General features: G+C 42.8%; 1 long non-coding RNA gene across 1 annotated transcript in view; it reads left to right on the plus strand.

Moving 5' to 3' along the window:
• Positions 1 to 15,066, plus strand: part of LOC109306214 — an 18,037-nt gene extending 2,971 nt beyond the window's left edge. Inside the window, exons 2-3 of the long non-coding RNA XR_002099890.1 lie at positions 3,106 to 3,109; positions 15,022 to 15,066. This is a non-coding gene — a long non-coding RNA (uncharacterized LOC109306214). The remainder of the gene's footprint in view (positions 1 to 3,105; positions 3,110 to 15,021) is intronic.
• The last annotated feature ends 371 nt before the right edge of the window (positions 15,067 to 15,437 follow it).

The raw sequence follows: 15,437 nt of genomic DNA on the forward strand, positions 1-15,437 counted from the left end.
CTTGGACACCTGGCTCCCCTCCCCTCCGGGACCTCAGCGCTTCTCCAACTATCCTCCTTAGCTCGTTGAAGTTTGCCCTCTTAAAATCTAGGGCCGCTGCCTTACTGCTTGCCTTTGCTACCTTGTGCTGGATGGTGAATTCCAGCAGGCGATGATCGCTGTCACCCAGGTGGTTAAGCACCCACAGCCCCCTCACCAGGTCATCACCTGTGGCCAGTACTAGGTCCAACAAGGCTCCCCCCTGGTGGGGCTATGCACCTCCTTTCACAAAATGTGCACTATGACCTGATGTAGGATAATATGGGACACATGCAGTATAATATGGGCTCATATAAATGCCTTTACCTCCTTTCTTTTTTACCCTGTGTCTGAAGGAGTAAAATTCCTTTCTGCCTCTACTCTTATAAGTAACAAAATAAGAAGAACATAAGTTGCACTTTGTCAAGATTCCACTTTCCAATGCTAAAAAGAAAAAAAAGTCCCAAAATTGAATAATCATTTTGGGATTTGAAATTTCTATAGTGAGTCTCACAGATCCTAGCGCACACACTGGTGCTGCAAATCTTCTCCAACCTAGTCTGATAATGTAAAGCCTATGTGTTGCTGAAAGTCTCAAAAACTTGTCTAATTTTGAAGAACTATTACTAAAATTCAAGCGGTGGACTCTAATGCAATAAAAAGCATTATTGGTAGGATGGAGAGATGGCAGATGGGATTATTGCTGGGCTCCATCAGTATGTTGTCTAAGGCCTAGATCCACAAAAGCACTTAGGTGCCTAGCTAACTCCCACTCTAGGCACTTAAATTCTACTTATGTTGTTGAGCCTCGAAACCAGCACTTTTCATCAGTAACATTCCCTAAAGCTCTGCTTCAGCATGTTCAGAGTGCTGTCATTTTTGGCAGGGCTGAGTCCCATAGTACCTTTCCCTACTCACTTAAGCCAGTTGACCTCATCAGAAACTAGTTGACCCTCTGTTTAAGTCCCCTGCCTTGCTCTGGTAGGTTTGCTTCAAGCATACATAATGCTCCCACAGGATAAGGCTCTGCAAAAAATAGAGGAGTCATGGTCCCTGTTATTAAAAAAAAAAAGCCAGAGAAGGAATTTGTGCAATAGTTAGTGCAATGGCTTAAGTGTGCATCCAGGAAATGGGGAAAGAAGAACTAGGCCTGTCTCAGCCTGAGCATTTCAAACCCAAATTCCCTCCTCTGACACAGAAAAGAAGAGTGTATCAGATCACAGGAAAATAGGGCTGTAAGGATGCCAGAAGGTTATCTAGTTCAACCCAGGTGCATCTACACAAGATGCTACATCATCACATGAATAAGCTTCAGTTCAGGGACCTCCGCCACCATTTTTAAGTGTGGGGGTACTGATACAGGATATGTGGTGATGCTTTAATTAGAGCAGTTCTTGGAGCTGCTCTAATTAAAGCACTGCGCCCCCTCACTCCTGGAGCATATGTAAAAGTGCACTTAATGCTCATTAAAATAGGCTTCTGTGCATTCATGTGCCCTTGTAGGCACACCCTCTATTCCTTTTTCCAAATTTCTCACACTAATTGTCTTCAACCACTTATTAATCTTAATATGAAACAAAACATGCACAATGATATTTACTTGTGTTGACTAGGAGGCAGAGAATCAGGTTGTATGAGTTATGTTTCACAGTTATTGCATATAGTTAATGCAGTGCATGCAACTCAGGAGACCTGCATTTAATACTGATTTGTGCCTCAGACTTCCAGTGTGACCTTGGATGAATTGCTTCTAATCTCTTTGTGCTAGAGCTCCTCACCTGCAAAATTAGGATAATACTTCTCTGCCTCACTGGGGTCTTGTGAGGGAAAATTTAATACCTTTCAGGTGTTCAGATACTATGGCCATGGGAATCATATAACCAGGTAGGTAGAAAAGAACACAAACATTTTTTTTTATATTGAGATCCCTGATTGCCAAGGGCTTAGATGAAAGATCTAGATTATGTCTCTCTCCTAATCTTTTCTATTTCTTCCACAGTTAGCCTTAATTAGGAAATCAATATTCCTAAATCTGAATGTCAAAACTTGATTTTTCAGCTGGTGAAAATGCTTAGTAATGTATGAATCACTTCAAATCCTCTCTCATCTCTTGAAAACATGTCAGGCTTCTCAATTTACCCCTTTTGCTCCTCACTTTCTGCAAACTGGGTCATGTTTATCTCATTTTAGCTGGGGACATGACCCTATGTGAGGAAAGTAAAGTTCAGTAATTGGGCAGGGGGAAAGAGGCATGCATGAAGCCCAGAGGGAAAGGCTTGGGGAGGGAACTAAGGGCCAAAATGATCTAAATAAAGTACTTCTACTGGCTATTTTAATTATTTTATCAAGGAATGTGAAGTCCCTCACTTGTCTTGATGGCATTACTCTCTGCCCATGCAGATATAATGTAATAACTTCTGAAAGCCACTTCTTATCAATTTCAAAGAGTCAAAGATTGATACAGGCACAAGTGGTCAGAACTTTATGGGTTTTAATATTTGCTTTTTCTCAGCTCTGCTCATTGTTGCAATAAGGCAGTGATTCTCAACTGGGGAATTGAGGCAGATGTCTTGAAATCCTTTCAAGGGTGCCACAGGGTGCCTCTCAATGTTTTTCAATGTTAGGCATGTAAACGTGACTTACAGGAGAAACTCAGAGATTTAAAATAGGTATCCATAGTATTACAAATATTATGACCTGTTGGGGTCATTTTCAGTTCTTTGCAGAAGAAGGATTGCTATAATATTTTTCTGTAGTAAAAAATGAGTGCAAACTAAGAGACGGGATTCTTTGAGGAGTACTTTGAGTCTAACAAGGGATGCTTTAAGTCTAAAAAGGTTGATAACTTACTATAGTAGGGTTTGAAATATTAATATCCTACATGACTTATCTCCCAGATAGGAAGAAAAGAAATAATGGGGAAAAGCAGAAATAGGATGTATCTGAAGAGAGATCCCTGCTGTAGAAGTGGGCAAGAGGACATAAACAAGGGGGTAAAGGGACATGGCTGGGAATACAGAATTCCCAGCATAGAAGAAAGGAGGCAAGACAGGTAAGGCAGGGCCCCTGACATGTGAAAGAGGTTAGATGGGTGATTTCAGGAACTTTCTTAAATTACAGGAAGTAGGAGACTAGCACATGGGAACCTTGTAGTATGAAGGGACGGATGCAAGCAGCCCCTGCTTTCTGCAGAAGCTATGAAATGTAATTTCATAGCTGTGGATGGAATTTCATAAGCAGGTATAAGACAACCTTACCCCCAAACTTTAATAGAACTTTAGGAGAGAGTGGTTACTGCAAGGGGAGCAGATATACAGAGCTGATTAGTTTTGTGCATTTCTGGATTTTACAGCGATGGAATTAACATATATACACATTTTAATTCCTGCATAGGAAGGAGTATTTTGAAAAAGCCCAAAGGGGCTTGCATGAATAGTAATTGACTGATCCATAAGGTGAAACTAAAGCTCTTCAGCTGAGATCCACCTGAAAGCATGTTAGCTGTTGGTCTCTGTTAAATAATTTGTGCACTTCAGCTAAAATATGTCAGTGAGACTGATTTAACTTTCCCCAGGCCTCCGTCTACCTACAGTATCCAATTTCCTATCCTAGGGTTCCCTTAGTCCTTGGATTCTTCTGTAATTAAAGGAAATAGCTATATTGCTCTGAAATTTAAGCATGATTATCTTAGTAGATGTTCATGGTTTATGATGTCCCTCAAGATAGCTGTGCATGTGTATATACACACATATACAGTTTTAAGATCCTATAAAGGACTGACTCAATACCTTTCTATTATCTTGGACAACAAAGTTAAGACATTTATTCCTTCCCCCAGATATTAGATAATTTGGTGTATGGCTGTTTCCAAATTATTTTCTATTTTTTCTCCCCTCCTGATAAAGCCAGCACACTTTCTATTATACTTAGGATGAAGATTTTCATAACCTGCACTGATAATATTTGAAGGTTTTTAATTGGGCTGGGAAGTATCATTAATGATAGTAATTTAAAAGTAATGGCCCATGACAAGTTCAGTTGTATTAACAAGTTGTCATGTATTCAGAAAGTTCTTAGATGTTACCTTAAGTAGATTAGGGTTGAACAGGGGTTCACAGGACCCAGTTTTTGATTAGGCAACTTATTTTAAGTAACCTAAATTGGGAACATCAAGTGCAGGCATTTGCTGTTGCCAGGAACAGTGTGAGCAGCCCCAGATAAGTAACCTGGGCAAGGGGTGGGGTGGGGCTGGTGGGCTTGGGGATGCCTGTGGGTCTTCAGGCAACTGCCAGATCCAGGAATGCTCTCGGATCTGGTGGGGAGAATTGCTCAGTCTGGGGCAAAAATTGGGGGGGCTGTGCTATGAATATGTACAGGTATTTACCAAACCAGGTTAACCCATTTTTGATTGAGCTGACCGAGGTCAGTCTAAAGTTAATTCACCTCCTGAGTTAACTAACTTTAGATTGAGCATGCTGTTCTTGGGACAATTCAAGCTCTGTGAATACCTGCACGCCCAGGCTTTTGGACTGACCTAACCTTGGTTAGGTCAATCTAAATGTAATGTTCCTATGTGCCCTTGAAGAACGAAAAATGGGACAATGTCTTTCTGGAAAGATTTTCAAATAATTCAGCACTGCTCTACCTCTCCTCCACTGAATGGTGAATGCTTTTGAAAAATTAGATCCTTCACTTCTAGATCACTGTTTTCAAATTTGGGTCAGAAGTGAATGAATCTGTTACCATCTAAGAGCTGACTCCTTTTTTTATTTTATAGGGAAAGTTTATTATCCATAATCAGTGGGCACATCTACATATTCATTAATGTGTAGTGGTTACTGTTCATTTAATTTAGCACTTGTATAATCTAGTACTAGTAACCAGAGTTACTATACAGTAGTGCCGGCGAATGCCTTTTTAGTCACACTACTGCACAGGAGCCTAATAATGCTGCACAGTAGCATACTAACACTGCCAGTGCTGTAATGCACTACTGTGCAATGTTATTAAGCTACTGTGCAGTTAGCATCTCATGTACATGTGCCACTGCTGCTAATCCAGTGCCACAGCTGGCTCTCTCAGAGGCATAACAGCTCAGCTCTGGGCAACTGTCTGCCTGAGGCAGTGCTGGCTCCTGTGCCCATTGTAACAATGCAATTAGCTGTTTTTACACCCTTTCACCAAGGCAACACCTGGGGCTGCAGCCCCAGTTACCATCTCTCTCCCCCCCCGCCATTATGCTATAGCACATTTTTTATTGTATCTGTTGCAGGAAGGGCAAAACTTGAGTGGATGGGAGATCAAACTCTCTCTCACCTTTCTGTCAGTGACTCAGATTGAAGTACCTTGGTTCAGATAAAATAAGGAAGTTATCACTAGTGCAGAAGCTCCTGGTTGACAACATAGTCCAGTCTTTGCTTCTCTCTCATCACCACTTTTACCAGGGGAAAAAAATAGAGAAAAGTAATACAAACATGAAAAAATAACATGAAAACTGTGCAAACATACCAACAAAGTGTTTAAAACTACAACTCTCGAACTTTATATTCACATAATTATTTTAAAATGCAATGTACTTGTTTATAGCTAAATTCCACACTAAAGATAGAAACTAATGTTAAGGTATGAAGCAGGCTGACAAAACTTGTATGATTCTTTTGGTAAAATGTAGACTGTGATACAGAAATGCTGCACCTCTCATATTACTGATACAGCATCCCTTTAATCCATGATTTTCAATGGTCAAGAGCAAAGGGAGAGCAGAAGACAAAACAAAACAAAACAAAACAGAAGACAAACAAACACACTTTAAATATAAGTATATTAAAAATTAGGAGGGAAGCAAAAAAGAAAATAGACCAAAGGAGCTGTAGCTCACTCAAACTCCATATAGCAGTTAGTTTCATGCACAACCGACCAGAAAAACAAGTCAGCAGATGGTCATCCACAATAAATGCTAAAATAGTAAGTGTAGAAATGTCTTTCAAATGAGGTCATGGGTCTTTTCTTGACACTAAATGGAAGCTTGCTTATGGTTATGTCTAGCATGCTTATACTTATGGCTGTATGCAGCTACTTACACAGTCAATTTTCTGTTCCATGTCATCACACTGTCACTGTGATTTTTATTTAAATAGCTGTAGTTCCCAGAGTCACTGATTGGGATCAGGGCTGTGTTGTACCAGATGCTGTACAAACATAGAGGCAGAAACTCTAGGCTTAGTAATGTAGGATATGGCAGGAATTAATACTGCCAAAATATATATCTCTTAGGATTATAGAAATAAATCACAGGGCTGGAAGAGAGCTGATTCAACCCCTTGTACAAATGCAGGGATGCTATTCTTAAATCTTCACTGTCCAACACTTCTCCAACCTCTTCTTGAAAGGAGATTCCAAAACTTCCCTCAAAAGTCTGTTCCACTTCTTTGTTATTCTAACAGTAAGAAAGGGTTTTTTTTGTTCCCCCCCACCTGAAATCTAATCTAAATCTCCTTTGCTGCTATTTAAAGCCACTGCTTCATGTCCTGTCCTTTGTGACAAGGGAGAACTGTTGTTCTCCCTCTTCTTTATGGAAGTCTTCCAAATATTTGAGAGGTGCCATCATTTCTCCCTTTAATCTCCCTCTCTCCAAGCTAAACATACATAGTTTTTTCAACGCACCCCTAGCTTTCTCTCTCTCTTCCTTTCTCTCAAAAACAAAACAAAGACAAGCACTATGCGTTTCTTGATGTTTCATGTATCAAGATAATTGTTTAAAGAAAATCAGAGGGGGGTGCTCTTAATTCATATGGCAAATCATAGCCTCATCCAAAATGCCAAAATTTAGCTGCAGGTGAAGCCGCTGTCTGAATCTAATCTTTAGATTTCGTTTATTATTCCTTCCATGCATCAGGTTTATCATTAGTGGCTATGACCAAAAATGCCTACCCTGGTAGCCTGCTTATTTTTACATATTCTGGTGAACTCCTCTTCTTATGTATTGTGCTTCAGCCACTAGAGCAGGTACATGTGGATCATTGAGCTGGCTGCCTTTTTAAGTGTTGTGGTCAGACTTGAAAAAGTGGTTTATCTACGACATTTTGTTTTTTGATGCTCGACGTAGAGCATACTTTTTATAAAGTACAATTATAACAATAGAAAGATTCATTTGGAAAACTACATTGAAAGGACTGTTTTTGGCTGGCTTTCAACTACCAATGGAAACTGACCTTTAAAAGTCAAATCTGCAAAACTTGAATTCTCTGGCCAGAGACAAAGTCAGGGACTCTCTGGGTAATAATAAAGCTAGGATCTCAGTGTGATGAGCAGGGATCCTGGTTTTCTCTGATAAAGAAAAAACCCCAATTTTCAGATTAAAATGAAGTGATCAAAATGTATATTGATATTAGTGTTTCATTTTGATCACAGAAAAATGTGGATTTTGGGTTACTTTTTTTAAATCCAAAAATTTGGTAGTTTTCTTTATCAGAGAAAACCATGATCCCTGGTGACTAGGTAGGTTTTAATATTTGGCTAATATTTGGCTAAATTTAATAGGTAGGCTAGGTTTTAATATTTAACTAAAGAGTACTGCTTGTTTCAGTCAGTAGTGTTGTAGTCTTTTCCAAGCACCATTTCTTTTGAAAGTTTCAATTTTTAAATTTGTATTGGGCGTGGATTCACTTTTAGTGAAAACTTGGCTGTTCTGGACATTACTACCACAATGATACTTCATGTTAAATCTGAAGGGTTATTTTAGTGCTTTAGAACGGAAATGTTGTTGGGTATTACACCTGCCAATAAATTAGGTAGTCATGGGCTTATAGAGAAGGTCAATTTGTGGATTCAAAATTGAATTAAAGATAGAATACACAGAGCGAGCATAAATGGCTAGGTCTTAGAATGGAAAGAAGTAAACAGTGGGGTCTTTCAGGGACCTGTGTAGGGACTGGTGGTGTTTAACATATACATAAATGATCTGGAAAAGGGAGTGAGTAGTGAGGGGGTCATATTTGTGGATGATCCAGAATTTTTCAAAGTGGGAAAGACTAAGGCAGTCTACGAGGAACTACAGAAAGATTTTATGCTATTGAGTGGATGGGCAACTAAATGGCAAATGAAATTCAGTGTAGAGAAACGTAGAGGAATGAATATGGGCAAAAATAACCAACATTATTTTTTATTACACAGAAAACAGTTCTGAGATACTTTGTGGATAGCTTTGTGAAAAACATCAGCTCTACACCTGTCAGAAAGATAAAGATAAAGATAAAATAATTGGGAATTATTATAAAGGGAATTGTGAACAAAACAGTATCATTACACCCCTTTATAAATCCATGATAGATCCGCACCTAAAACATGGTGCCCAGCTTTGATCCCCATGCTCAGAAGCATGTAGAACAGGGATGGGCAATTATTTGGGCCCAGGGACCGCATAGGGAGTTTTGATGAACTGTTACAAGCTGGGTCAACAACCCCATCCCTGGCAACAATTAATCAAAACTTCTTATGTGGGATGGGCCCACAGGTGGACAGGCAGGGAATAGTGTTTGAGAGGCAGATGGGCAACATGCTCCCTGTATGCCCCTGTTGCCCTGTGAGGGGCTGTGGGGAAGGAAGGGGCGAGGAAGTGTGTGTGGGGTGTTGGGGGCATGTGCCTGTGTGTGTGCAGTGGGAGGCAGCCTGGGCACTGCAGTGGATCTTGCCCACTGCAGTCATGGCACTCTGCATGGAGCTGAGTCTGGCCTGCTCCCTTCCATGCCCACTGGTCCCGCCTCTGTCAACGTGCATAGTTTAGCTGTTGGGCTGCTCCCGGTGCAGCAGCTCCCTTCACCTCCGGTGGTGGCTCCATCTCTTGCTCCTGCTGAATAATGTTGGATGAGTGCGGGTGGCGGGAGCTTCAGCCACGTGGCTCCTGCCCCAGTGCATGGGGCTCCAGCTCCAGTTCTTGTCTGCCTTCCATCTGCTCTGCCCACAGGTGGTTGCTTATTGCACCAGGCAGGTGGAGAGGGTGGAGCTGGAGCCTGGTATTCTGGGGCAGGATCCACCCAGCTGCAGCTCCCATCCCCCCTCCCACAGCCCAGAGCAGAGCAGTAGGGGCAAGACTAGGAAGAAGAGCTTTTGCTGGAGGTGAGGGGCATTGAGCAGCACTCATGGGGCTGCAGCCACATTGGGAGCAGCCCTGCTGGTACTTGCGCATGATGACCGGGGCCAAGACTGGGGGGGAGTGGGAGAAGGACAGAACTGGCTGCCCTGGCGTGGGCTTGGTTCCAGTTGGTGGGCTGGATCCAGTTGATTGGTGGGTACCCCCCTCCCAGGCCAGATCCAATCAGCTGATGGGCTGGATCTGGCCCACAGGCCCACCCCTGATATAGATGAACTAGAGAAGATATGGAAATGGGATCAATGATGGTTAGTGGTATGGAGGGGCTTTCATATAAGGAGAGACTAAAGAGGCCAGGCCTATTCACTTGACACAAGAAGCTATTAAGGGAGGACTGAATAAGGTCTTCCAAAATACTAAATAGTACAAAGCATATAGGGATATAATATTTACTGTCTCTCAGAATATAAGTACTAGGGGTCATAAAATGAAACTACCAGATAGTAAATTGAAAACTGACAAAAGATAGTATTTTTTTCAAACAGATGTGTGGAACTTATTGTCATAAGGTGTTGTGCAAGCTGACAATTTAACTATGGATTCAAAAAGGAATTTGATAGATTCTTGAACAAAAGGTGCATCAGTAGCCAGTGAACCTGGGATTTAGGGTTACAGACTCTGAATCAGAACTTCTGGCCCTGAAATGCTGAGGGCTGCAAGTAGGAGATGAACAGGGGAAAATGGTCTGTGTGTGCTTCTGTACTGTTATGGGTTTAAACCTGTTTTAAGTCACTTATACCAGTTTATGTGTAATGTCTATACCTGGCCTAAAAGAAAATTTTAGAAAGCTTGGCAACACCCTTTAGATTTTACATATCCATTTCTTCTTACTTCTGTCTGAGGCTGCCTTCCCCTGAACTTCCTGTCCTAGACATTATTGATGAGAGAATTATGAGAGATTAAGAATGTTGCTGAAGCAAAGTAATATGCTCCTTGATTCCAACAGCAATGCTTTCAGCTTCAGATGCAGCAGGGAAAAAGAGTGATTGGGACCAAGAACGAGTTAGTCCTCCCAATTTATATGTTAAGGCTAGAATATCTCTTCTCATCCCCTTCTAATTAGTTCTGACTTCAGACAAATCAGTGATCCACAATGGAAAACTGGTGCTGAGGAGATTTTTATTAGTCACTCTGCAAATCTGTGAATGGCTTTGCCTGTCAAAGGCACCCATTCATTCACACTAATAATAATCTACTATGCATTAAGTAGCCCATTTGTATGAGTGGAGGTCATTACAGCTCTTCCAAGAAAGCTAGTGGAAGTAGAATTGGATGAGTTCCATTGGGACATCTTATCATATCCCTTGTCAAACTTTTTAGGGTGTTGTTTAAGAAGAAAATTTGCATCACTGAAAAGAAGAGGAAGATGAAGGAGGTCCTGGCATTCTCTCTAAACCTATATGCAAGTTTTGTTTATGCTTATTATATACATTGTGCTATTTTGAATATTTTAATTAAAATAAAATCCCATTCTCTCATTCTTCTGAATCCAAGAGATGAGATTCTTTTCTGGACCTTTGAGAAGTACAGCACAAGATTCTTCCTGAGGAGATGGGACTTACGGGGCAATGAACATAGTTGTAAGCCATCTTTTGGCCCTCTTGATCTCAAACTATTACAGGTGTTGGCAAGGTTGTCTACACAGTTCGGACACAGGAACTGTGTTACAGCTATCTTCATAATAGGCCACGGTATAGCCAAGAATATCTGCAGTACTGAATCCTGTAGTATGGCCAGTATGCTCCTACAACTCCTGTTCCTCTGGTATGTCTCTTACAGCTTAGCTTGGAAGAGATTCTTGGAAGCCAACTCTATGGCTATCTTCCCCTGTTCCTACACTAGGAGAATCTTCCTCTAACCATTGTAAGTCTCTTAACTGGCAATAAAAGGCTAGAACTGAAGGTGACAGTATACCCACTAAGATGTGAAGTAAAGGGCCAATGCTCCTAGCAGGCAGTTTTTATATACTTCATTAGAAATTTAATTGTGGACCTCAAATACCTGCCTCCCGGCTGTAGCCATCATCCTAGTGACTGGGAAGGGTCTGGATAGACTTCTTACATTTCTAAGACTTCCTAAAAACTGTTTCCCACCTCTAAAAATGCTGTGCAGCTTCTAGATATCTCAGGCACATTTTTGGCTGAAATACATGCACTTGGAAACTTAGCATGTGTGCTCCTTATGCTGCCTCAGGGCAGCCACTGCTCCAAAGAGTTCATAATCTAAACAGACAAACTCTGGGTGGGATTAAGGTAATAACACATGTTGCTTTTAATGCTTCCTAAGCAACTGGACACAATATTGATTTTATTTTCTAAATTGTGTCTTTTTTGGGCCCTGTAATCAAAGTATATTTAAGGGTGGTGCTACAGGTTACCTTTAAACTGTCATGAAGGCACTTAAAATAGAAGCATACACCTGTTAAAAGATGATAACCAGTGCTAAGTACCCTCTAAACATTTTAAATGTATGCCCCTTCAAGTGAGGGTTATCTTTGAGTTGCTTTACCCAGGTTATTCCAGATATTGTTAATCTGCTGTGAGGATTTAAATGTTCTATTTCATTCTAGCATCTCAGGATTCACCATGCGCAGCTCTCTCCACTCCTTTGTTTCCTGGGCAAACCTTCAACCCTCCTGAACTATACCGCCCAGAGTGGGTGCTATCCCCAAGCCAATACCTCCTCTCTTTCCAAAGGGATAAGTCCCCAGCACACACTGAGCATGAGCTGGCTGGCTGTTGGTGCAAAGGAAGTGGTTAAAATGTCAATTAACTGCTTATAAGCACAGGCAATTGGCAGTTAGTCCTGCAATCATCTCCTTCCCCATCTACCCTGCCTCTCCCCACTACTACAAGCAACACTTTAAAGCCCAGTTTCCCCTCCTTCATTCTATTCATTTCAACTTAACTATTATTCATTTAGGCCAGGGATAGAAATTACACATTATAAGTGATAGGGAACTTGTTCAAATTTGTAACACAACACAAGTTCAGTGCCCATAAACTACTTTTAAAATGGCCAACACAAGTTTAAGTTAAACCTGGATAGATGTACTAGCAGATTTAACTGATTTAGATTAAATTACTTTATTGAACTTCTGTCCCAGTTCCCCTCCAGATTCAAGTTAACTCATGGCCCTCCAGCATCCCAGGATGCTTTGCACTTCCCCTCTCAAACCCCTGCATTGCAGGGTGGATGGGCTAGCCTTGGACCAAGCTGCCTGGTCCAGCTGTGCAGGGAGGCATACTCTAGCACCCCCCTGCCCCCCCAACCCAGCTTCTGGCTTTGGGAACTTCAGGCATGTGGCTGCATTTCTGGAATCAAAAGTGAATATCTGTTCACTTGCCTATGGGTTCAATCTATGCAGCTTAAACTAATTTTCAAAGATTGAATTGATTCAGCCTCAGGATTTTGACTGTACTTAGCCTTGGAAATGGCTCTGTTAGCAACTACCTTACCCAAACCATGCAGTAAGCTTTCTGTTTCTCACCTCTGTCCTGGTGTGAGTGCTAATCTAAGTCCTGTGCTGGTGTGGCATGAGGCAAACCCACTGCATCTCAGCTCTGCCTCAGTGTAGCATGCATGCAGCGAGCCCACTGGTGTGAATACTAACACAACTCCTCATCCACCCACCCAATCCCTATTCAGTAAAACGTGCAAGATTTGGCTCCTTATGTATTATTCTTTTTTTCACTCCTTTCTATTTATTCTTCCTCCCTGTCCATTCACTTCAAACAGGGCTTCTTTTGTTCTTGTTTTGTTTTTTAAGACTTTTCCTCTCCCACCTACAGCTCTGGCTAGCAAGTCACAGTTGTGCAGATCTGAGACAGATAAAGCCTCTGCAACTGTTCTAATTTTATGACGGCATAACAGTCCACAGATTTCAAGAGTTTTAAAGGTAACATGTAACAGCAGCCATAATTGGCCCCTCTGTTTCCTCTTGGCCCAGGCCTGATTTTAGGAGTTGTCTCTGAGGACCCTAAAGCAACACAGGAGGCTGCTTATCTTCCTCATTCAATACCTTTGCCTTTTTACTTGTGTTTCCTCTCAAGCAGTTGCATTCAGAATATAATCCTAAAACCACTTGAGTGTCATAGGAGTCAAAGTCTAACTGCTTTATGTTTTGGCCAGATAAGCCTGTTAAACCTAAACTAAGCATCTGCAGTAAGCTACACACTGGATGGACATATATGCAATGATATACATGCACATCTGAGCAAAAGATGATGGGGGGTGGGAAAAGGTTTTAGTCCTAGGAGGTAAGCAATTGGGGAACTTGGTCAGAGATCCAGGTTCTAGACCCCTCTTGTGCAGAAGAAGTTTGAACATACAGACAACTACAGACCCCCTAACCAAGGGGAGGAGCTGGACTAGGAATTTTCGGGCCAGCTTACAGAGGCAAGGGATGTAGTTGTCATGGGTGATTTAAATTACCCGGACATCTGCTGGAAGGAACAATCAGCTAGGTCGGACCGTTCCAGGAGGTTCCCAGCTGAGATACAGGACCTCCACTTAATTCAGGAGGTGCACAGTCCCACCAGAGGAAATGCTCTCTTGGACCTGGTCCTGGCCACAGGTGATGACCTGGTAAGGGGTCTCCAGGTTCTTGACCACCTGGGTGATAGTGATCATCGCTTGCTGGAATTCACCATCCAACGCAGGGTGTCAAGGGCCTGCAGCAAGGCGGTAGTCCTAGACTTCAAGAGGGCCAACTTCAACGGGTTGAGGAGATTAATGGGAGAGGTGCTGAGGTTCTTGAGAGCAGGAGAACTGAGTGCCCAAGATAAGTGGTCGTTCCTTAAGGAAACAATACTCAGGGCCCAAGGGGTGACCATCCCAACGAGAAACAAGGGGGCAAGAGTGCCCGAAAGCCCCCCGGCTCACCAAGGGCATCTGGGAATGCCTGATTGCCAAAAAGGCAGCATACAATCAGTGGAAGGGGGGTGCTATCTCCAAAGAGGAGTATACCTCCTCTGCTCAGGCCTGTAAGGAAAGCTAAGGCAGACATAGAGCTAGGACTAGTGTGCAAGATCAAAGATAATAAAAAGTCTTTTTTCAAATATATAGGGAGGATGAAGAAAGCACCGGGAAATGTGGAGCCCCTGCAAGATTCTCTGGGCAGTCTGGTGGTTGCGCAGAGGAGAAAGCAGGCTTCTTTAACCAATTCTTCACCTCCATTTTCTTGTGCAGGGACCAGGACTTCCCCACCTTGATGGAAGACGGACTCGAGGGGAACGCCTCCAGACTTCAGGTTGGGGAGGACTGGGTTAGAGAGCTTCTAGAGGGGCTGGACATGTTCAAATCAGTGGGTCAAGATGTTCTCCACCCCAGGGTGTTGAGGGAGCTAGCAGGGGTTATTGCAGGGCCCATGACACAGCTTTACGAGTGCTCGTGGTGCTCGGGCCAGGTGCCAGATGATTGGAAGATAGCCAACGTGGTCCACATCTTTAAAAAAGGGAGGACCCGGGCAAACATAGGCCCACCAGTCTTACCTCAATCCTAGGGAAACTCTTTGAGATGATCATCAAGGAGCACATCTGCAATGGGCCGGCTTCAGGGATGATGCTCAAGTGCAACCAGTATGGTTTCATTAGGGGCAGGTCATGTCAGACCAACGTGATTGCCTTTTATGGTCAGGTCATAATAGCATTGGATGCAGGTGTCATTGTGGATGTAGTCTTTCTGGACTTCAGCAAGGTCCTTGACACTGTCTCCCACCCCATCCTAATTCAAAAACTAGGCGATTGTGGCACTGATGCCTACACAGTCAGATGGATTGCAGATTGGCTGAAGGGTCATACTCAGAGGGTGGTGGTAGACGGGTCATATTTGACCTGGGGGGAAGTGGGCAGCAGAGTCCCCCAGGGCTCAGTCCTTGGGCCCATGCTGTTCAATTTCTTTATCAGCAATTTGGACGACAGGGTGAAAAGCACCCTGTTTAAATTTGACTCCAAAATGAACACGAGCGGACAATGCGAGGTCACGGTTGGCAGGGCTAACCGGACCTTGTCATGCATCCACAGGTGCATCTCAAGTAGAGCCAGGGAGGTGATCCTCCCCCTCTACGTGATGCTGGTCAGGCCACAGCTAGAGTACCAGTTCTCTGCGCCCCATTTCAGGAGGGATGTGGACAACATTGAGAGGGTCTGGAGGAGGGACACCTGCATGATCCGGGGACAACAGGGCAGACCCTACAATGAGAGACTATGGGACCTGAACCTGTTCAGCCTTCACAAGCCAAGGCTAAGGGGGGACCTGGTGACTGTCTATA

The sequence above is a fragment of the Crocodylus porosus genome, unplaced genomic scaffold (assembly GCF_001723895.1).
Source record: "Crocodylus porosus isolate Cpor-Errol unplaced genomic scaffold, CroPor_comp1, whole genome shotgun sequence".
Taxonomy (NCBI): Eukaryota; Metazoa; Chordata; order Crocodylia; family Crocodylidae; genus Crocodylus; species Crocodylus porosus.